Source organism: Portunus trituberculatus, chromosome 40 (genome assembly GCF_017591435.1).
Source record: "Portunus trituberculatus isolate SZX2019 chromosome 40, ASM1759143v1, whole genome shotgun sequence".
NCBI classification, from domain to species: Eukaryota; Metazoa; Arthropoda; class Malacostraca; order Decapoda; family Portunidae; genus Portunus; species Portunus trituberculatus.
In genome coordinates this window covers 10,090,001-10,114,683 of record NC_059294.1, presented here as the reverse complement: position 1 = coordinate 10,114,683, position 24,683 = coordinate 10,090,001, and the positions used below count along the sequence as shown (strand labels likewise).

At 43.6% G+C, this 24,683-nt stretch overlaps 1 protein-coding gene across 2 annotated transcripts in view; it reads right to left on the bottom strand.

The window, feature by feature from the left end:
• LOC123516017 (protein inscuteable homolog) overlaps window positions 1–24,683 on the bottom strand; it is a 185,211-nt gene that overhangs the window by 36,999 nt on the left and 123,529 nt on the right. For both annotated transcript variants that reach the window (XM_045275017.1, XM_045275016.1), the window contains one exon: window positions 22,797–22,854. The gene's annotated coding sequence lies outside the window, so the exon portion shown is untranslated. The remainder of the gene's footprint in view (window positions 1–22,796; window positions 22,855–24,683) is intronic.

Genomic DNA, 24,683 nt, shown 5'->3' with positions numbered 1-24,683 from the left:
GGTGTGTGACGAAACCACACACACACACACACACACACACACACATGGACACGCATCATCACCGCCATATTTGTCTCTCTCGTGTTGTCTGTGCAGGGATAGAGAATGAATTAAAGAGTGAATTACAAACACAAACACATCAATGAGAAATGTAAACAAAGGGAGAGTGAGAGGAAAAGGAAGAGAGGGAATGCAGGCTTGTGAAAATGGACGGGAAAGGTGAGTGGAAGTGGAAGAAGTAAGAAATTGTGGATTGGGTAATGAGTGAGTGAGTGGTTTGGTGGAAGGATGGAGTTTGAAGGAAGAAGGGAAGGATGGAGGGACTGGAGGTGCAGATAGATGGAAGGATGTGGTGTGGCAACGCGGCTGAGGAGGAGGAGGAGAAAGAGGACGAAGAGGAGGAGGAGGAGGAGGAGGAGGAGGAGTCGAAGAGGGTAACGTGAATATATTGTGAAACCTGAGGTGCGAGGGAAAGTAAAAAAAAAAAAAAAAATTAGTGAAAAATAATTAAGCTTCTCTCCTATATACGTGATGGTGGTGGTGGAGGTGACGGTGTTGACATCAGTGCGTGGATAGCGGTGGTGATGAAGATGTGTGTCTATTTGTCTGCACGCTTCAACACATGAACAACAACGCTTGAGTCCAACATATGCAAATTTTACCTCACTTCAGCTAACCTCGTGTTATTTATTTCAGCCACTTTCCTCCTAAAACTTTTCTCTTTCTTTACAGTTGACTGAACACTGGATTGACCTTAAATGGTTCCTCTTTTCATTTAACACTCTTAGACTGTTGGGAAAACAATCTTTCACCTTATGCTACCTATAAGAAGCAACCACGCTGTCACAGAGAGATACAGATTGATTGACAGATAGGTAGCCAACATACCAGAGAGCCATTCAAGCAGCCATCTCGTCAGCCAGTCTCCCAATTCACTAGACAAACAGTTAATCATCCAGCCAAATAGCCAGTCAGGCAAACAACCATTTAACCAACTAAACCGCCAGTCAGCCAATTAAACAGTCAGGTAACCAGTCAACAAGCCATACAGTCAACAAGCCACCGGTCAACCAATAACTCATCAATTCAACCAATCAGGCTTTAACTCAGCCAAGCATCCAGGCCGCCACTCACCCACCAGCTGGCCGCCTCCCGTCAGCCTTAACACAGAGGCAGAAAGACGGAGATGGAAGAGGAAAAAATTCAATATCCACTGACCTAGAAGCCTCCACGGAAGCCTTGCTAAATGTACGATCGGGACCGCTGGCTCTCTCCCCAGGGTGAAGGGTTAACGAGACCTCCTGCGGCGCCGAAAGGTGAGCAGCCGGCGCCCCTCCATACCCCGCCAACCTTATCTCGGCCTGAATAGAGAACACGGCTCTCCACTCTACCCTTGTTGAGCAGTGAGTGTGAAATCCAGGTGGAAAAGTGCAGCTCCTTCCCACAGATGCCTCAAATTTGTGCTCTAACCCTTGCCAAACAGTGACTTGGGGTGTTGTATGGCATTCCACCAAAAGGCAATCAGAAGCTATAGCGAGAGGATAGATAGGATCGTATACGGTAAATAGGAATACATAAACTTCACTCCCAGATGTCTTGCCTTCCCTTTTAAGTTACCGTGAATTGAGGAGTTCATTACCACTCCATCAGAACCAAAAGAAAAAAAAAAAACAGCGAGGGTAAGAGAATAGTAGAACATAATAGGGTAAGTAAGTAAATAAGAATTCAAACTAACCATCAGATGCCTCAAATGCGTGGCCTAACCCTTGAGTAATTGTGACGTGAGGTGTATGACAATCCATCAATCAGGAGCAACAAGCACCAGTGGCGAGGATGTTGATTGAAAGTATAAGGCAACCACGAATAAGAACTAAAATATTACCTCATATGCCTTTGGGAGAGAGAGAGAGAGAGAGAGAGAGAGAGAGAGAGAGAGAGAGAGAGAGAGAGAGAGAGAGAGAGAGAGAGAGAGAGAGAGAGAGAGAGAGCAGTAGGCAGGAGTAAGGGTAGGAGATAAAAGGGGGGTAGTGACCACATGGAGAGTGCGTATCACAAGAGATGCTCCTCAGGGATTAGAAAGTCAAGTGACACCACGAAAGAAGGTGAAGGACACGAGAAAACACACACACACACAAAAAAAAAATAATAATAAAAAAAGAAGAAAACTAAAAAAAAAAAAATCCAGCATTCTCATTATACATCAGATCAGCAGATGGTGAACGTGTGTGCAAGTGGGCAAATATAAACAAGAAACTCACAAACACACACACACACACACACACACACACACACACACACACACACACACACGAAGCACAAGATCGCATAGTAAAAAGCTGAGAAAAGGAAGATGTCTGAGAGATGTTGAAAAATATAGTTTCCCGCAAAGATGTATTGAGACGTGGAACAGTTTAAATGAGAAAGTAGTGTCTGCAACGAGTGTGCATAATTTTAAAGTAAGATTGGATAAGTGTAGATATGTATGGAGACGGGGCCACACAAGCATAAAGCCCAGGCCCTGTAAAACTACAACTAGGTAAATACAACTAGGTAAATACACACATACATACAAATAAGAAAAAAAAAAACGAAGAAGAAAAAAAGATACACAAAATACCTATCTATCTATGTATAAACCATAGCAAAAAACAGCAGCTTACAAATACTTACTTTCATATTTACTGTCATCATAACTTTTCCAACGATTCCTTACTTGCACAACCCCGCGTGGAGTCTCAGTCGTGCCCTCTCCCCCCTTCCCCCTTACCCACCTCCATCCACACCTACTCCCACCCTCCCCTCACCATCCTACGCCTTAAGATTGTGCAGAATCAAACCAACTGAGAGAGAGAGAGAGAGAGAGAGAGAGAGAGAGAGAGAGAGAGAGAGATAGCGGAGGTTGAGAGGACATGATGGAGGAGGCATAAGAATGATGGAGAGCACAAAAGGACGGTGGAGAATCAAGGTTTTTGGGGGCTGAAGTGGACTATGGTTGGAGGGGATAGAGAGGAGGAGGATGAGGAGGAGGAGGAGGAGAAGGTAGTGGTGATGGTGCAAGAAGTAGAAACTGGTGCAAAAAGAATGAAGGAAATGTAATGAGGTCAGTAGTAGTAGTAGTAGTAGTAGTAGTAGTAGTAGTAGTAGTAGTAGTAGTAGTAGTAGTAGTAGTAGTAGTGGTGGTAGTGGTGGTAGTCGTAGTGAAAAAGAGCAGTTTGTGATAATGGTGATAATGGTAATGGTTGTGATGGTTACAAAAATTATCTTCTTTCATCGTCTACAACAAACAGGTGAGGGATAGAAGAAGAGGTTAGGGGAGGAGGAGGAGGAGGAGGAGGAGGAGGAGGAGGAGGAGGAGGAGGAGGAGGAGGAGGAGGAGGAGGAGGAGGAGGAGAAGAGGAGAAGGAGGAGGGAAAGATAAGAACAGAAACCAATACACACCATAACAACACTTTAACGAGCAAGATTTTGACACATACAAGAACACTCCTCGTTTCATTAGCCATTAAAAAATCAATTGCTGTCCTTTTAATGTGCCGCAATTATACGCACGACGTAACACACACACACACACACACACACACACACACACACACACACACACACACACACACACACACACACACACACACACAGACTGCATACTAGCCAAAGTTTTACGAGACAAGCGCACTTCATATAAATCTCTCCACCTCCTGCTCCTCCTTCACATTATTCTCGCTCGACAGGGATTCACAAGCAGACTTACTATTATGGCTTGGAATTGCATAGGGTTTCGCACTTCCTTCCTTGCTATTTTCACCAGTACAACGAGGCGGGCCGCGGATGCTTCACACACTGAGTTATCTATTGCCTTCCCCTCGCAGGGCTAAGAGGAGCGCTAAGAGAGGGCAGTTCAAAGGTGCTTGTCTCTCTGTGATCGTCTGTTTGTGTGTTTATGCTTCGTCTGTTTAGTCTGACTCCCGCTTCTCTCACCCTATCTCAAGCTTTTCTATTTGTACCCTGCAGGAGGTGACTTGTGTAGGCTGTGGTGCAGGTTGTGTAGGCTCAATAGGTGTGTCTTGGGTAGTTAACCTCTTCAGTATTGAGACGCATTTTTCTCTTGAGTTTTGAGTGTGAGAAGACAAGTTTATTACATTAGGAAGGGAATATGACGGTCAGAAAAATATTGGCTAGAATCTTCACTATTTAATTCCCTACGTAATTTTCTGAAGCCGTATAAAAATCATCAAATAATAGGCAGAATTAATATGGAAATGCGTCATGGTACTGAATGGGTTAATTGGTCTATTACTCTCTCCTTACGCTATGTTCTTGTGTTCTTCCTTAAAAAAAATTGCAGTAGTAGGTTACGCTTTCCTCCTCTGTTTTGTCTATATATTGTGGTTAGGTTCTCTTTCTCTCTCTCTCTCTCTCTCTCTCTCTCTCTCTCTCTCTCTCTCTCTCTCTCTCTCTCTCTCTCTAACACGTATGAACTAACAAGAATAAACACACGTGGGTTTTAAGATCACCAATTATCTCTCTCTCTCTCTCTCTCTCTCTCTCTCTCTCTCTCTCTCTCTCTCTCTCTCTCTCCCTTCCCCTTCCGTCCCCTCTAAAGATATCAAAACCAAAACAAACACACGTGCATTATACCCCACGAATAAGAAGGCGGGATGGACTAGGCCAATATAAATACCGTAGTGCGTCTCCTCTTAAGCTCTGAGTGGGAGGGTGAGTGGCTAAAGTGGAAGGTAATGATAGTGGTGGGAGGCAGGTGAGGGATGGCTTGCGGGGAGGGTGTCGAGATAAGAGATCGAGGCAAGTGACGAGGGAGGGAAGGGAGGGAGGGATGGAACAGGGAGGGTAGATATGAGGGAAGACAAGGAAATGACACCTTCAGAAGCCCTCTCTCTCTCTCTCTTTCTCTCTCTCCCTCTCTCCATTTCAAGGTGTTTTCTAAGGCATGTCCACGATTTTGCTTGTTAGCGCTGTCATTAGAGAAGGATGGAGGAGTGATGGGCAGGGATGGGACGGGAAGGTGACGTGGAGGAATGGAGGAAAGACAGTAGTAAGGAAACAAGGGAATGAAAAGGAAATAAAGGAGAATATCAAGAATGTAAACAAGAGGAATGTATGCACACAATTTAATAAAACGAGAAGAAAGTAGATAAAATTCGATAAAGGCAGAAGATAGGTAGACAGAAAAGCAATGAGTAAAAGTAGAATAGCATAAAAGACACAAGAAACGTGGAAAAGATAAATAACAAATACACAAGTAAGGCGGAGAAGCGTGGAGAGGAACAAGAAAACATCTACAGCAAGCAAAGAAGAGGAGAGAGAGAGAGAGAGAGAGAGAGAGAGAGAGAGAGAGAGAGAGAGAGAGAGAGAGAGAGAGAGAGAGAGAGAGAGAGAGAGAGAGAGAGAGAGAATGTAAATGAACAAGGCGAAAGGGAGGAGACAAAACATGCATAGAAGAGAGGCCACGTAACTCCTTGCTTTTACTGCCAAAATATCCGTCAAAGTCGCAACGCAAGGTCGAGACGAAGGACGACTGACTGACTGACCAACTGATTAACTGACTGACCAACTGAATGACTGACTGATTGACCAACTGACTGACCAACTGATTGACTGACTGACCAACTGACTGACTGACTGACCAACTGACTGACTGACTGACTGACCAACTGACTGACTGACTGATCAACTGACTGACTGACTGACTGACTGACTGACTGACTGAGAGACTAACTCTAGGACCTACATTCTGAAATACACTGAGCTGCATCTCGGGTACTTTCAAAAGATTCTAGTTGAAGTGACACGTGCGTATGTCTGTGTGTGTGTGTGTGTGTGTGTGTGTGTGTGTGTGTGTGTGTGTGTGTGTGTGTGTGTGTGTGTGTGTGTGTGTGTGTGTGTGTGTGTGTGTGTGTGTGTGTGTGTGTGTGTGTGTGTCCTGACCGTCTGCAGATAAGATCCCCCAGCCTTGGTCCCCGGCAGAGGCTGGAAATGACGTTGATCCTCCTCGATAAGGCCCTTCTGCCCCGCTACTGTATAAGGGTAGAGCGCCTCACCTCACCCACGTACCAAGGCCTCCTCTGGGATCGGGGCTGCCTTCCCTGGCTAATACTGCAGACACTTCCCCTTGTCTTGTCTTATTGTCTTGTCTCACTCATTCCCTTCTCTCTTGATCCTCTTATTCTTGCCATGGTTTCTCCCTGAGGTTAATTTAAGTAGTTTGCTGAAAGTTTTAAGGATAATTTTAAAGGAAATACTAATGGGAAAAGTAGTAGAATGTTTCATATCACCCAGAGCTTGTAGTTTTAATATATTTCCTCAAGTGAAATAGTAAGCCACTGGTGTGAGTGTGAGGTTGTCAATGGTTAGTTCCATACATTACCCGTTTCTTTCCTTATTCATCCCTCCCCTATCGCCTTACCTGCCTCAGTACCTTTATTTTCTCTCGTATTACCTTCCTCCAACACTCTCTTCATCTCATCCTCAAATTCCACAAAGATGATAGCCAGGTTCTCACATTTTTCCACCCATTAGATGATGTAAGTTATCGGTAAACGTGAAAACGCCCTTAAAAATAAAAGTGTCTAATTTCAGTATGACACGTTTAAGAATGAAGCCTTATGCCACTACTTACTATGCTTCCTACCTGAATCTTCCTTACTTCCCTTCTCATCCTTCCCACCGCCTTCCTCCCCACGAGCTGCCGGCCACCCATGTGATCCAGGATACTGAGGCCTCCTAAAAATGCTCTCCTACCTTACCTGGGTCGAGGCTCATGTGTGGCGTGGCTCCTTTCTGTCCAATTAACTACCAGGCAGCCGCGTCTCCACAAGGATCATGTTTTAGCCTCGAGTTTCTTGTTCATCTTTACACTCCTTTGCTTTATATTTTGCCTCCCAGGATACGTATACCTCTCCCTGTGTTTTCTTCAAATTTTCCTCGAGTCTCGTGTGCTCTACTTCACAAAGAGGGCAGTGGAGGAGCAGAGGACAGTGGGTCAGCGGGTAAGGAAGATGAGGAGGTCGAAAAAGGAAGGGAAGATGAGAAAGATGAGAAGCAGGAAAAACAGGAGCGCTAATGAAGTGGTGGCAGAATATGAAAAGGGAACAGCAGCAGCAGAGTAGGAGGAGGAGGAGGAGGAGGAGGAGGAGGCAATATAAGGGATAGTGTGAGGAGGAACAACGAAGAGGAGGAGGAGAAGAGGGAGAAAGAGAAGAAGAAGAGACATAAACTCCCTAGAAAATGAAGAGAGAATGCATAAAGAAGAAAGACAGAATACAAATACCTAGACAAGACAAGAGGAAACACATAGCATAGACAAAAGAGAAAATAGAAAGAATAAAAGCAAAAAAAAAAAAATTCTAAGACACAAAAATAAAAATCACACGACGAGGAAGCAAATCAGTCAATCAGTCAGTCAGTCAGTCAGTCAGTCAGTCAGTCAGTCTTTGGGCCATGATAAATAATCCAGAATAGAAAAAGAAAAACATTGGACAACGCAACAGAACAACACGGATAAATCAAGTAAGTAAAGCTAATGAACACCACCAAACAAGGCGCATCAGAGGGACAGGAGAAGGACAGGGAAGGACGAGAAGGAAGACAATTATATTTTCTCGTAAAACTGAGACAAATGCAGCTAATCAAGATGGACGTTAATTAGCTCAGGTGGGAGGGAGCGTCACCTGGACAAGTCGACTCGGAACGAAGACTGACAGGTAGAGACGACCGCGATGAGGAGGACAAGGACAAGGAAGAGAAGGAGGAGGAGGAGGAGGAGGAGGAGGACAAGGAGGACGAAGACGAAGAGGACAAGGAGGAGCAGGAAAGGAACAAGAACATGACAGAGTAGAATAAGACTGGCAGAAAATAAAGAGAGCAAAGACATGGAGGAAAAGACGAGGGCGAGGAGGACGTAGAGAAGAATAAAGGAAAGGTAGATAAGGATAAGAAGACAAGGAGAACAGTGACACAGAAAACGAGGAGGTGGAAGAAAAAGAGGGCAAGGAAAAAGAGGACAAGGAAAAAGACAAAGAAGAAGAGAAGAGCACGGCGAGGACAAGGAAGAAGAGGACGGACAAGAAGAGGAAGAAGTTATGGCAGACGAAGATGAGGATAAAGATGTGCAGGAATAAAACTGGTAATGAGAAGATGGAATGAGGAAAAAGAGAGTGCGGAATAAGAGGACGAAGAAGAGGATGAGGAAGAAGAGGAAGAACATGACGAGGACAAGGAAGAAAAGGCCCAATAAGAGAAGGAAGAGGAAGAAGCTGAGGCAGAGGAAGATGAAGACAAAGATTTCGAAGAATAAGAATGGTAATGAGAAGATGGAACGAAGAAGAAGAGGGTGAGAAAGAAAAGGACGAAGAAGAGGACGAGGAAGAAGAGGAAAAACATGACAAGGACAAGGAAGGAAAGGGCAAATAAGAAGAGGAAGAGGAAAAGATACGACAGAGGAAGACGAAGACAAAGATTTGCAAGAATAAGATTGGTAATGAGAAAATGGAAGTCGAGACAGAAGAAGAAATGAAGAGAAAAAGAAAAAAATTGAGTGAACTTGGAAATTAAAAGCACGAACGTAGGAGGCGAAGTTAGAAGACAAAAGCGAACAAGACAAAAGATAACAAATACTGATAAACAATGCAAACGGGACAAGCGAAGTCGAGATAATGACAGGTAACAACAGGTAAGCGGGCCATAAGCTTCACACACTCCTGAAATATTCCCCATTGCAGTTAACATTACTCAAAAGCACAAATGATCTTTTTTTTTTCCCTTCCTCCATTTTTTCTTCTTTCTCTCTCTATCTATACTACACATCATCGCTTAGTGAGACTCGTTTAACAGGAAAAATTGAGGAAGATTTCAGGTATTCGTTCTTACTTTCATGCTTTTTCTTTTGTCTTTCCTATTTTTATCACTACTTTCATTTTCGTTTTCATTCCTTCAGTACTGGGACACATTTTTACCTTGAGATTTGTGTACGATTAAACCATTTTATTGACATGAGGAAGAGTCTATGTAGGTCAGAAGATTAATGGTAACAGTACTTACTATTTTTATCACTAGACATGTTTCTGAAGCTGTATAAGATCACGAAATAGTAAGGAGAGTGAATATGGAAAGACGCCATGGTACTGAAGGGGTTAAATGCTGAAAAATTCTCTTTCTCATCCTGCCTTTTTCTTTTTTCATTTATTTTTTTCTTTAATTTTCATCACTATCTTTGTTTTCTTTTCCATTCCTCATTATTACTTGAACCCCAAATAACCTGTCTCTTCTTAAATCCCTCTCCTTTCTCCCATTCTCTTCATTTCTCCATTTTTATCATCGTCTTTCTCTTCATTACTCATCAAAAAATCTCCACCCTTTTCTTCTTTTTCCTTTTCTTCCGTCTATTCTTATCATAATCTTCGTCTTCCTCTCCTTATACTAACAAGCCAAACAATCTTTCTCTCCTGCAGCTTCTTCCTCATCCTCCTTTCTTTCTTCCTCTTAATTTTTACTCACAGTTTCTCCTTCTTCCCTTCCCCATTTCCTTCTCTCCCTCCTCGTTACCCTCTCCCCCCCTTTCTCCACTCCCTAGTTCTTCCTTCGCCTCCTCCTTCTCCTCGTTACCCTCTCCTCCCCTCCCTCTGCTCCTCCCCCGTCCGAGCCTCACGCTGCGATAACACAGAAGCATGACACTATCGCTTGCATCAAAGGGCGCCACCTGAAGCCACAGCTGGTGCTCAGAACATAGGCAGATGAAGGAGAAGGAGGAGAAGGAGAAAGAGTAGGAGGAGAGGGAGGAGGAGGAGGAGGAGGAGGAGGAGGAGGAGGAGTAGGAGGAGGAGGAGGAGGAGGAGGAGGTTTAGGAGGAGGAGGAGGAGAAAATCAGGTAACAGAAAGCCAGGTTTACAACAAGATTACCTGCTTACATTAACTATTCCACTTCGTAAAGCGTTTCCACTGGTACAGCAGGAGGATACAAAGGCAAGAAGACTTCTCCCCGCCTACTCTTTCTTTCTTTCTTTCTTGTACAGTTATAAGGCAAAGAGATAGAAAAAAAAGGCGAACATGTTTTCTTCAATCCCTTCAGAACTGGGACGCGTTTTTACCATAAGGTTTGGGTAAGATTAGACGATTTTGCTTACACTAGGAAGGGTCTATGGAGGTCAGAAGAATAATGGCCAGAGTCTTCACTATTTTATTCCCCACGTAAATTTCTGAAGCTGTGTAAAATCGCCAAATAGTAACTCGAATGAATATACAAACGCGTCATGTTACTGAAGGGGTTAATGGTGAAGAAGTAGAGGTGAAATTTTAGATGTGAATCTCCGAGGAGCATAAAAGCAGTGAGATCATTTAACGTTACTGATATGAAGTAAAAAGTAACACGTTTCACACTATGATTATCTTTTAAGAGGTCTGATTAACTTATCTTGAAAATTACACCTTGGCGGGTGCTGAGTGAAGGACAACACGTTCAGAGGAAGGAAAACAAGAAGACCTTGATATGAGCGTTTGCAGAGATTGGCAGGAAGAAAGAAGACCACATGGCAGAGCAGCGGAGAAAATGAGGAGGAAAGAGAAAAAAAAAAAGACAGCAGTAGTTCTTGATATAAAATTTCGCTGTGACTAGAAAGGTGAGAAGACAAGACAGAGAAATAGCGAAGGAGGAAGATAGGAGGAAAGAAGAAGGAAAGAGAACAGTCAAGAAGGAAAGTAGGAGGTAAAAAGAGAGAGAAAGAAGAGAAAATGAAAGAGAACTAGGGAAGAAGGGAAGCAGGAGGAGAAAGAGAAGGAAGTAGAGGAAGGAAGGAGGAAGGAAGGCGAGGACCATACTTCGCTGTGATTAGAAGAGAAAGAAGACAAGACAGAGAAATAGAAAAGGAGGAAGAAGGGAGGAAAGAAAAAGGCAAGAGAACAGTCAAGTAGGAAGGTAGGAGGAAAAAAGAGATAAAAAGAAGACAAGATGATAGAGAACCAGGAAGAAGAGGAGGAGGAGAAGGAGAAGGAAGAGAAGAAGGAGGAAGAAGAAGAAGAAGAGGAAAGAAGAAGAGGAGGAAAGAAGAAGAAAGGAGGAAGGAAGGCGGCACAAGTGTTGGGAGGACCATGTGAATATTGTAATAGGAATCATAGCATGACTCACAAAGGTGGAGACTTCCTTCACCTCCACCTCCTCCACCTCCTCCACCTTTACTCTTATTGCTATGCTCCACCCACGCTCCTCCACTTCTTACCACCATCACTCATATTCCTCATTTCCCATACCTAACCTGACTCTCTTCCTCATCCTCTTCCACCTCCGCCAGTCATCCACTTACACTCTGCTCCACCTTGTACCTCCATTACTCAGTCCTTCAAGTCCCATACTTAAGCAACTAACTCCTCCTCCTCTTCCCTCCTCCCTCCTCTTCCTCCTCCTCCTCCTCTTCCTTCCCCTCCATCAGTGCATGACGTATCGCCGGGTTCTCGTCTCTGGGTTCCCTTTGCAACACTTTCAAATTGTCCTCGCTGTAAATGACTGTCTCGGGGCAGAATTTATGATCATGCTTCGGTTATTTACTGAGTTGTGCTTCGAGAACAGGGAGAGGGGCACGAGAGGAGCAAGGGAGCAGCAGGAGAGGCGCAGGAAAGGAGCAGGGGAGGATGGGGGGGTTGCAGGATGGGAAGAAAGATGGGCGTGGAGTATCGAGAGGTATATAGATAATGGGGAAGAAGAGAGGAATGGAAGAAGAGTAAGGGTTGAAGGGGAAGAGAAGAAACGGATAAAGGAAAGAGAAGATAAAAAGTATAAGGATAATAGAACTAAAAGAGGGAAAAAGGAGATGAGTGATCAGAGAAAATGAAAATAATCTTATGAGGCCTAAATGAAAAAAATTGTGACCACAGATTTGTTTAATATATCTCAGAGAATCAAAAGCCAAAAGGAGGAATTTGTAGTGAAAAGCATGAAAGCTAGACACAATTTTCCTTATTTGAATATATATAAAAGGAAGGAGGAGGAAGGAGAATAGAAAGATATAAGACTAAGAGAAGGAAAGAGAACGAGAGAAGAGACGGATAGATGAACGTGAAAGAAGAGAACGAGAGAAAGAGATTGAGTGTGGGAGGAAGAGAGTAAAGGGCAGAGAGGTGGAATGAAGAGCGCGTGTCATAAATATTGGTGTTTCTTCCTCCCACTGCACCGTCACATTATTCATGCACGGAAACAGATTTACGAGAGGAGGAAACGAGATGTATGGGTGATTTAGTGAAGTGCCTCGCCACGCCGCGCCTTACGTAGCCTGGGCGGTCCTGGGAAAGGAAACACATGAAAACTGAGATCCAAGTATTCCCAAAAATTTTCTACTCTCTCTCTCTCTCTCTCTCTCTCTCTCTCTCTCTCTCTCTCTCTCAACATTTGGCATCATATTCTACCGTTTCTTTATATTATTCGGCAGTTCAATGTATTTTTTTTTTTTTATCTTTCCATCCTTTTGCTAAGCGTCATGTAATTTGTAGTGATAGTGTAGCCACCAGTACAGGCTCGTTAGGCAAAGAAGGACTGTTGGTATCTGTATTTCCTTCGTATATTTCTTTTGTACACTCCTTTAAAGTTCTCTATTACCACTAAGGATCACGAATTAAACTCCTTTTCCTCCTCTTGTTTCTCCTCTTTCTCCTGTTCCTCCTTCATCAACAAATACAAGTTAAAATACTAATCTCATATTTGCCTTCCCTCATTCCTCCTCCTAGTGTTTTCCATTTCATAACATCAAGACTTGAAAAAACTGCCACTTTTCCTCTTATTTCAGCTCTTCTGCTTTCTTTTTTCCACGCCACCTTGCTCTAACTCCCCTTAAACTCATCTTTACCTTCCCTCATTCCTCCTCCTAGTCATTTCCATCTCATAGATCCAAAACCTAACAAAATACCGACTTTTTCCTCTTATTTCAGCTCTTCTGCCTCCTCTTCACGCCCCTTGACCCTCCTCCCCCTAAACTCGTGCCCCGGACCGACAGACAAAGGGAAAGGTGTGGCAGGTGTGGGGCAGGTGAGTCTTCAGCAGTGATGACGGAAGGAGCATGTAATGATTTAGTATTTACATCGGAATGACCACTTTTTGTCTCCTCCTTTTTACTACCAAGCTCTTTCCTGTTCTTTGTGCGTGTGTGTGTGTGTGTGTGTGTGTGTGTGTGTGTGTGTGTGTGTGTGTGTGTGTGTGTGTGTGTGTGTGTGTGTGTGTGTGTGTGTGTGTGTGTGTGTGTGTGTGTGTGTGTGTGTGTGTGTTCGTGTACTTGAAAGTTAATCAGAAGCATCAGTAGAATATCGCATCGCTCCCTTTATTGTATTATGAATGCTAAATACTTTCTTTCTTTTATTTCTTCTTCTTCCTCCTCACTTAGCAACAATGGCTTAGGAATAAAGGAAAATATAAGAGAGAAAGTAGCATAGAAAATGATTTGATAGATATAGTAGTAGTAGTAGTAGTAGTAGTAGTAGTAGTAGTAGTAGTTGTTGTTGTTGTTTTTATAGTAGTAGTAGTCAACAACATGAACAACAACAACGATAACAACAACAACTAAACATCTCCATTCAGAGAAAGAGAAGTAAATTTCAAGACTTATCAAAGAACAAAAGAAAAATATATATAATCGAGCCAATTTGAATATAAACACACTAATGAATATCGTACAAACAAGACAGGGAAGAAAAACTAAGAATATGAAAAAAGAATAATAAACAACAAGATTAAAAAAAGAAAACACAATCGGGAACTCATACACAGATAGAAATTTAAGACAATCACATGCAAATACAATATATATATAAACTTGACATACACACATAAAAAAATGAACACGAAAATAAATAAAGAAACGAAAAAAAAAACTCTGCTATATAATTGGTTCATGAGGACGTTACCTCTTACGCAATTGGCTACTCGTGCAGTCTAGGTTGATTCTGATTGGCTGCAACACTGAGAACTGAGAGGGAAAGGTGGGGAAGGTTAGGGGGCGGTAAGGGAACGGTTCACAATGTCGATGAATTAACGAGCTTAACCTTTTCATTAACAAGACGTGTTTTGATATTCATTCTGCTTACTATTTGGTGATTTTATACAGCTTCAGAAACTTATGTGGGGATTAAAACAGTGAAGACTCCAGCTATTAATCTTCTCACCTCCACTGACTCTTCTTAATGTAAATAAAATCGTCTAATTATAACCAAACCTCATGATAAAAATGCGGCCCAGTACTGAAGGCGTTAATTAACTTGATTATGGATATGAATTATGCAATGGAACTCGCTGGCAATGGAGATATACATTTTGTCCCTCAAGCTGAAGGGTAATTGCCATCACCACCATGAACTACGAGGTCATGAATGAAAATCAGCTAACATTTGTACCCCGATCGCCGCTCCATTCCTTAGTGCACACAGACAGGTATGGTTAGGACGTGCTGTGCTGGTATGGCTCGAGGACACGGTATATGGTACGACACACGTGCACACACACACACACACACACACACACACACACACACACACACACACACACACACACACACACACACACACACACACACACACACACACACACACACACAGGTACTACAGTAAACAATGCTTATCTAATCTTTATCAAATCCGACGTTCCCAATTATTCGCAACCAACGTTTCCCATACACCTGACTGAATCTCTCTCTCTCTCTCTCTCTCTCTCTCTCTCTCTCTCTCTCTCTCTCTCTCTCTCTCTCTATTTCATCTTTTCATGCCTTTAGAACCTTTCTAATTAATATTGCAATATATTCTGGATGATCTCTCTCTCTCTCTCTCTCTCTCTCTCTCTCTCTCTCTCTCTCTCTCTCTCTCATGTATTTCATTTTTTTTTAGCCTTTAGAACCTTTCTAATTAATATTGCAATATATTCTGGATGATTCTCTCTCTCTCTCTCTCTCTCTCTCTCTCTCTCTCTCTCTCTCTCTCTCTCTCTCTCTCTCTCTCTCTCTCTCTCTCTCTCTCTCTCTCTCTCTCTCTCTCTCTCTCTCTCTCTCTCTCTCTCTCACCTTCCTCTCCCACCCCCGACACACACACCAGAACTCCTCCTCTCCTTCCCACCCACGCTCATGGGAAACCTGATCCTGCCAGTCTTGACTCAACACGTTCCATAGATTAAAAAGTATCTAATATGGACAGATCGCATTCGTGCACAAATCGAAGTGTAAGATGAGATGAGCTTGTTGTGTTGGCTTGCGTTTTGTTCCCGGGTTTATTTATGATTGTGGAAGGTGAGGGAGGGACAGGGTATAGGGATGACGGTGGGTAGGAAGAGAGAGGAGAGGATAGGGAGGAGAGGAGAGGGTACGAAAGGAAAAGATAGGTGAGATGAGGAGAGGAGTATGCAGGTGAGAAAGAGAGGAGAGGAGAGAAATGATTACGAAAGATTGTAGAAGAGAAAGGAGTGTGTGTGTGTGTGTGTGTGTGTGTGTGTGTGTGTGTGTGTGTGTGTGTGTGTGTGTGTGTGTGTGTGTGTGTGTGTGTGTGTGTGTGTGTGTGTGTGTCCCTACGCCTACATCTTCGTTAGGACAAAGAAGGAAGTCTTAGTCTCTCTCTCTCTCTCTCTCTCTCTCTCTCTCTCTCTCTCTCTCTCTTTTTTTTTTTTTTTTTATTTAAACAAAACTTAATACAAAGGAACATGTACCCAAAGGCGCACTGTCGTGTGCTACCTATTCTAAGGGTACTACAATCTATTTCTCTACAATATTTACAAGACTTAAAAATAGATAATATACAAGATGGTCAGCATGTAAATGGAGCACTATTCGTTTCACTTCACTAGCACTATTCACGCACTGCACTACACTGAGTGTCACGTCACAAAGAGTGTCAGAGGAGTTGGCAGTGTCTGTCTCCACTTATGTGCCATCAGTTTGACACTGTGAGTGTTCATCTCCTGGACGTGAGGCACCGCGGCCGTGAACAAGTTCCACATCCTGGAGACGCGTCCTGCGAAGGTGCGTTGATGCTGACACCCGTGGGATCGCGGCACCTCTACGGCGTCACCACCATTGAGCACCGTTCTCGTGCTCCGTGCGGTGACTCTTAGAGGATGACGCAGCCCTGCCAGATGTGGCACTCTTTGCACCTGTGCCTTATGGAACACTACGATCGCCGCTACGTCTCTGCGGTGTTCCAGTGAATCAAGGGGACGCTCAGGCTCTGGGTGAGGTGGTAGTGCAGCATCTACTAGCCGTATGGCGCGGCGTTGGATGCTGTCCAGTCTCCTTCTGTGTGTGGTGGCACAGGACATCCAGGAGAGAGCTGCGTATTCAAGGTGGGGCCGCACCTGTGCCTTGTACAGCTCTCTCTCTCTCTCTCTCTCTCTCTCTCTCTCTCTCTCTCTCTCTCTCTCTCTCTCTCTCTCTCTCTCTCTCTCTCTCTCTCTCTCTCTCTCTCTCTCCTGCGACGACTTAGCGAGGGGTAGATAATCTTGCGCGAGTATGTACCCATGTCACGCCGCCTCCGAGGGACGCCACTATCTCCTGTTATCTCACAATCCTCCCCAGTCACGCCCAGCACGCTCCATGTCCTCCTCCTCCTCCTCCTCCTCCTCCTCCTCCTTCTCCTCCTCCTCCTCCTCCTCCTCCTCCTCTTTCAGTATCTCGGTTCAATCTGCTTCCCAGGAGTCCTCTGTCCTTTTCTGTCTCTTAAACTAAACAATCTTTAAGTGAATATTTATCTGTCTCTTCCTTCTTACCCCTTCCAGTTTTTTTTTTTCCGTCCTTTAAACACTCATCTTTTTTTTTCACCCAACTTTTTTTAATGTTTTGTAAAATCCTTAGAAAATTTTTGTTTTTTTATTTGTTGACTTTGTATTATATCTTTTAAAGTCTTTTGAAAAGGTGTTTTATTCCTAATTCCCTTTCAATTCATGCAGGTACGTAGGTAACTATATCATTTACCCCTTAATTTTCTAAGGGTTCCCTCAAAATCACTTTATAAAAGCGAGTACAATGCTGTATAATTTTCTGTCTCTACCTCAAGTCTACCTGCAGCTTATCTGATGATCACGCCTTCTGTTCACTCTGCTGCATCTTAAGGTCGTCGCAAAATCTCTTTAAAACCCGTAACATATACACAAAACACTAGAGTCCTCCAGTGTTTGCCTCGAGTACACGCGAAGCCTACATAGTCATTACATATCTTGCTTAACCTCATCCATCATTGGTTTCTCTCAGAATAACTTTAAAACTCTTACAACACTTGACTTCTCCAGTGTCTACCTCGGCTCTGCAATCACGACTCCTGCTCACCATCATCCATCTTGAATTTCACTTAAAATCACTTTAAAATCTTACAGCTTTTGCTTTCTTCCTTGTCCACCACAACACTGCATCAACCTTACACCTACCACTCACCACCACCACCACTCCCTCACACCCGCAGGAGAGAGAGAGAGAGAGAGAGAGAGAGAGAGAGAGAGAGAGAGAGAGAGAGAGAGAGAGAGAGAGAGAGAGAGAGAGAGAGAGAGAGAAGGAAAGAGAGAGATTGTGACTGTTCACCCGTTTGTCGCGTCCCAATGAACTCCTGACATGACGAAAGGAAAGAAGAACTCAGAAGGAAAATGTTGGCAATACTGTACCTCTGTTTTCAGTCGCTCTTGTATGGTAACGCTGCGACCCACGCCACTGATGATTGCACACACACACACACACACACACACACACACACACACACACACACACACACATGCAACCCACGACTGGCACTCCGGCATGCGAAAATGTATTCACTTACTCAGTTTATCTTTTCCCATGCGTGTATTTGACAAGGGCAGCTCTCTCTCTCTCTCTCTCTCTCTCTCTCTCTCTCTCTCTCTCTCTCTCTCTCTTTCTCTACTCTGCTCTGCTCTAGTTTCCTTTCACTAATCATTTTTTTTCATTTAATTAATTCGGATATAGTTATCAATACTTAGATTCTGTGGTAAGAATAATTCATCTCTCTCTCTCTCTCTCTCTCTCTCTCTCTCTCTCTCTCTCTCTCTCTCTCTCTCTCTCTCTCGTGGTGGTGCGGTGTCCAGTGAAGCAGATAGCGGCGCGACGTGTTTGGTTTGACGGTGACCTTGAACGAGAGGGTGAGAGAAGGAAGGGTCGAGGAGGGGAAAGATGGGAGCAGAAGAGAGAGAGAGAGAGAGAGAGAGAGAGAGAGAGAGAGAGAGAGAGAGAGAGCTGATGCAGGACTATTGGCTTGCATAATAATCTGTCGTGTGTGTGTGTGTGTGTGTGTGTGTGTGTGTGTGTGTGTGTGTGTGTGTGTGTGTGTGTGTGTGTGTGTATAGCATCACTAAAAAGGCGTGTTGTGTGTTCTCAGGCTCATCAAATGCCATCACGTTGAGACTTGGCCATCATTTACTGTATACGGACTAATCTTCCCTCTACTTTGCATTCCTTTCCTTGTTCCGCCATTTTTCTTTACTCTGGAGGGAACAAGTGACAGCAAATCAACAACCCAGTTTTTTTTTTTTTCTATATTTTCGCCAACCAGTCCAAAAGAAGAATGAAAAAGGAGAAAACAGTAAAAAATCTATACATTAACAAAAGGTTACACTATTGAGTTATCAAGAGAAATACTTATACAGGGTGTGTGTGTGTGTGTGTGTGTGTGTGTGTGTGTGTGTGTGTGTGTGTGTGTGTGTGTGTGTGTGTGTGTGTGTGTGACGAAAGGAGCGCGGAACTTCAGTGTCTCCAAATAGAATGAATGTGTTTTTTCCTCCTCACTCTGCTTCTCTTCCTCCTTCGCCTTGTTAGTGTCACCGTGTAGATTAAGAAGTTACTTTCTTCTTCCTCCTCCTCCTCCTCCTCCTCCTCCTCCTCCTCCTCCTCCTCCTCCTCCTCCTCCTCCTCCTCCTCCTCCTGTTTGTTTTCTTCTTCTGTCTCTTGTCCTTCCTCTTCCTCTTCCTTCTTCTCTAGTGTATTCATCTAGGATATAAGTTTTCCTCCTTCATTTTGTCTTCCTATCCTCCTCCTCCTCCTCCTCCTCCTCCTCCTCCTCCTCCTCTTCCTCCTTCACTTCCTCCTTCTCCTCTCACTTTTACATCCTAATTAAACACTCCAGCAGACTTACATAATTATAAAAAGAATATCTACGAGAAAAAATGCCACTACATTAGAAAAGGAAGATAAAAATTCAGGTAAATGAACTTAGATGAGAGAGAGAGAGAGAGAGAGAGAGAGAGAGAGAGAGAGAGAGAGAGAGAGAGAGAGAGTAACGGACAGGAGACCAACAGAGGACAGGAACATACATGACAGACACTCTCCATCTCTCTCTCTCTCTCTCTCTCTCTCTCTCCTGGGCAACGGTACGCCTGGTCTGGACGTTCCTCTGTTTACCTGGCCGAGGAATAAGACGACAGGTGAATGGAGAGGCGCGCCAACTTCCCTGACACCACAGCTAACCCGGAAAGAAACCTAGGTCATATCTCTCTCTCTCTCTCTCTCTCTCTCTCTCTCTCTCTCTCTCTCTCTCTGGAACTGTTAATAAATCACTGTCTCCTTTTCTCTTCCTTTAGCTATTTTGTCGTTTTCTTTGAAGTCATGCAGTTGTTTGCTTTATGTTCAAGTATCTGAGGTATTAAATCTCTGTCTCTCTCTCTCTCTCTCTCTCTCTCTCTCTCTCTCTCTCTCTCTCTCTCTCTCTCTCTCGCCGGTTCCACAGATGCAAATAACAGGAACGGGTGAAAGGGAAAACTTCAAACTTACTTCACCTTCTCAACTTCTTAACTCTCCTGTCGACATTTCAAGTAACTCACACCGCCTTCTAATTTCACGCATCGAGAGCAAATTACGTGTCAGAGGTTAGGCGTCTTATACCACTTTGGAAGGAAAGAGAACAGAGCAAGAGGAGAAGGAAGAGGAGGAGGAGGAGAAGGAACAGTTAAGGAGAACAAAAAAGAACCCTAACATTCTCCTTGTATCGAGAAATTCACCTTAATTGATCGGTCAGTTTGCGGTGAAATTTCGAATTGCTAAAGTTTGCGTCAGTGTGTAACTACGTGTGTGTTTCTTCCCCACCGTGACTTGCAAGGTGTGTGTGTGTCTGTATGCGTGTGTGTGGTCGTGTGTGTGTGTCAAGTGCAACACGAGGAGGAGTGTGGGTATGCTTTGCTAACTGCATTAAGTACAGGTACATACAGCATATTACCGCCACAAAAGCCGGATGTTCAAACGCGCCACCTCATGTAAAGTAAAGTCATGCTCGAAATGTGTGAAAACTTGTAAATCTGATGTTGTAATATAAGAGGAAATAAGAAAATTAATTGTTTCTCTCTCCATACGCACACACACACACACACACACACACACACACACACACACACACACACACACACACACACACACACACACACACACACACATACATGCATATATACTTAGATAAGTAGATATATAGATACATACAAAGAAAGATAAACACACAGATAGATAGAAAGATAGATAAATAGATATATATATAGATAGATGGATAGATAGATATATGGACAGATAGATAAATAAATAGATAGATAGACATTATTAATTACAGTAACCAGATATGTGCATAAACTTATTCACATTACACAATACATAAACAAATAGAGCCTTAGTAATCACCCTCACACACACACACACACACACACACACACACACACACACACACAAGTAAGGGAAGAAAGTATGCACGTATATACATAGATGTATTTTCAGGGACTTAAGGCCTTGTCGCCGAGGGCCTACCAGAGTTCAGGAGGTGAGCGACCTTCCCACTGTGTTCCTCGGCCTCCCAACACATGCTAACAGACGCCCGTATCCCCGAGGCCCTCAAATGTCAAGCGGGTTTCCTTCCTAGTCGTGTTCTGAAAGGGTTATCAGACATGTGTGTGTGTGTAAGGCAGGACAGTGAAGGCCCGCCACTGTGTGTGTGTGTGTGTGTGTGTGTGTGTGTGTGTGTGTGTGTGTGTGTGTGTGTGTGTGTGTGTGTGTGTGTGTGAGTGAGTGAGCCATTAATCGCTCATCTAATTAGGCGTAACTGTTCCATTGCGTGTTCCTAATTAAGATGGTAACGGAACGAATGGACTGACTCACGAAGGAAGAAGAAGAAGAAGAAGAAGAAGAAGAAGAAGAAGAAGAAGAAGAAGAAGAAGAAGAAGAAGAAGAAGAAGAGAAAAAAGAAAAAGAGATACAACAACAAGAACAAGAAAAAACAAAAAACATCCCACCTAAGAACCAGAACAGGAGGAACACGAAGAAAAAAAAAATGCACACAAAAAAGACCAGAAGAAGAACTCGTAGCAGTAGTAGTAGTAGTAGCAGCAGCAGTAGTAGTAGTAGTAGTAGTAGTAGTAGTAGTAGTAGTAGTAGCAGTAGTCGTAGTAGGAGATGGGTGAGTTTCCCTTCAAAGCCGCGCCCCGTCAACCAGTTTGCCGCGCCGGGAACTCGCTCCTCGCTAAACACACACTCCTGCAGTACCTAATTGGCGGCTCTCCTGTGGCCCCGGGAGGGATGTGCACTTTAGGCCAGAGCGGGGAGTGGGAGGAGGAAGGCTTTAATCTCGGCCTTAATATACGCCCTGCAGTCTAGACGGAATCTTAGCCAGTCTCAACCACCACCACCACCACCATCACCACCACCATCAGCATCACCATCAGGACCGCTTCTCTTGATCCCGTTTCCCTTCCTCCTTGGTTTTTATATTTCCGTCACGCGCTGGACAGATGCAGTGTCACGTGACTAAGAGTTTTATATAGATTATTTGTAGTGGGTTTTGTAGGTGAGTTTTGATTTTGATATGATTCTCCTCTCTCTCTCTCTCTCTCTCTCTCTCTCTCTCTCTCTCTCTCTCTCTCTCTCTCTCTCTCTCTCTCTCTCTCTCTCTCTGACTAGTGGTGCGATGAAGCGGAGTAGAGAGAGAGAGAGAGAGAGAGAGAGAGAGAGAGAGAGAGAGAGAGAGAGAGAGAGAGAGAGTCATCGTTCCCTCATGCCACAGAATGTAAGAGGGGCGCACCAGGTCCCGCTATGCTCGCCCTTTATAAACCATCCACTTTACGTAATGGAGGAATAAGACCAGCCAGGACCAACGGATAGGAATTTCTGGGCCACATGTCAAGAGTAGGGCTGGACAATAAGCTCTACTCGCACAGGATAGCGAATAAAACCTGTGTCTATAATCATCAAGTTCTAAGGCATTTTTTACGTATCGAGACATATGTTGCTTAATGAAGTCTCTCTCTCTCTCTCTCTCTCTCTCTCTCTCTCTCTCTCTCTCTCTCTCTCTCTCTCTCTCTCTCTCTCTCTCTCTCTCTCTCTCTCTCTCTCTCTCTCTCAACACCAGTATCGCCACCTTCCCTCAGTCACTCATTTGCATACATCACGAAAACTTTGCAAGAGAAATACACAAAGACTGTAAGGCGTTTGTAGTGAGTCATGATGCTGTGTGTGTGTGTGTGTGTGTGTGTGTGTGTGTGTGTGTGCAACGACTTCTCACCTCAGTTAAATACATGATGAAAATTTTCTCATATAATAAAAGGGTAAACAATAAATCACCACCACCACCACCACCACCACCACCACCACCACCACTTACCTGCAGTAGATGACCAACGAGGGAACCAATCACAATCATATCAGGAAAGCCACCCAAATGAACTACACTTTCAAATCCTCACTCTCAAGCAACCAAGCATTTAATTACCTGTCGCTTGAGGTAATTACACGCATCGTTTTCTTCATTCCCTCTCACTGAATCACCTGAGCAAACTCCCAAACGAGGCCAACAGGTGAGAATGGGCTTACCTCAGGAGGATGGGATGCAGGAACTGAGGTGAGTGTCCGGGGGTCCTCACGGCCACACCTGCAGGAGAGACGAAAGGAGAAAGGTGTTATGTTAATGGTGTTATGTTAATGGTGTTATCTCAATCACCTCGGAAGATGGTGGAGGGACACTCAACTCTCACTTCTGTTATTTGTGGTGCGGTGGAGTATGTGGTGAAGAGTGTGGTGTGCTGGTGGTTGTGGTGGTGATAAATGGTGAAACGGACTAACTACTGTTCTGCTGACAAAGAAAAGGATACGATGTTTTTTTTTTCTCACTCTCTCTTTTACTTGAAGGACATTCATCTCACGGCTCTGTTTGTCGTGAGGTGAGTGTGTTTGTGATGATTGGTGGTGAAAGGGAGAGTAATTTATCTTTTCACTTTACATTATTGTATTTTTTTAAGGAGACTGGAGAGAGAGAGAGAGAGAGAGAGAGAGAGAGAGAGAGAGAGAGAGAGAGAGAGAGAGAGAGAGAGAGAGAGAGAGAGAGAGAGAGAGACAGACAGACAGACAGAGAGTACATAATCACCACACCAATGATTTTTTTTTTTAGTAGAATAGAAAAGTGACTCAAATAAAATCAAATACACGTTTCTTAATACATTCTTTTTCTCATACAAATAAAGATCAAAAGTCCACACACACAATAGAATAACAAGCGTGAAACAGAACCTCATTTAAACCAATACCATCAATCAGGCAGAGGTTATCCTGACACCTGCATCGCCTGACTGGAGGTGATACAGGTGGTGAAAGCCAGTTAACCCCCATCAGTACTGGGATGCTTTTTTACCTTGAGTTTTGGGTGTGATCAGGCGATTCTATTCACGTTAGGAAGGGTCAATGAAGGTTTGAATATTAAACTCTTGAGTACCATGAAGCATTTTCATTTGATGATTTTACACAGCTTCAGAATCTAATGAGGGGATTAAAATAGTTGATTCTCTGCCCACTAATCTTCTGACTTCTATAGACACTTCGTAATGTCAATAAAATCGTCTTATCATACCTAAAAATCAAGATAAAAATGCGTCTCAGTAATGAAGGGGTTAATGGCCACAATTTTCACTATCTTAATCCCAACATAAGTTTCTGAAGCTGTATAAAATCACCAAATAGGAACCAGAATGAATATGAAGACGCGTCATGGTACTGAAGAGGTTAAGGTGAGTGAAGGTGAGTATAGCATGACACCTGCAGACGATTGGGGGAATGAAGATGATGATGATAATAATGATGGTGGCTGTTAAAGCTAATGGACTGGATGGATGTTGGATGGTGGTGGTGAATGAGTAAATGATGATGAGATAAGTGGATAGCAATAAGGAAAGATGATGATGACAATGTACTGCACTTATGGCGAAGACGAGAATGAAATGCTGACATGCTGGTGGTGGTAGTGGTGAAGATGTGAGAAAAAGATGATGTATAATGGTGAAGGAGACATGAAACAATGTTGATAGAGATAAATGAAAGGAAATTAAGTAAATAAAATGACTATATCAACAAGACAATAAAAAAGGTGAACATACAAACGCGCAATAAAGAAGGAAAGAGAGGAAGAATGGGTGATGATAATGACAGAGGACAATAATGACACGGATGATTAGGGTGACAATGAAAAGGAAGACGGAGATGATGATGAGAATGATACGAGTGACAGTAGTAATGGCGGGTCATGACACTTTCTTATCCTCCTCCTCCTCCTCCTCCTCCTCCTCCTCCTCCTCCTGCTCCTGTTCTTCCTACTCCATTCCAAACCATCCCAAACCTTTCTGAGGAGAGTCACGCAACACGCCCATCTCTCCCTCATGCCTCTCCCTCTCTCACCCTGACTCTCCCTCACTATTACTACTCCCTCAAGCC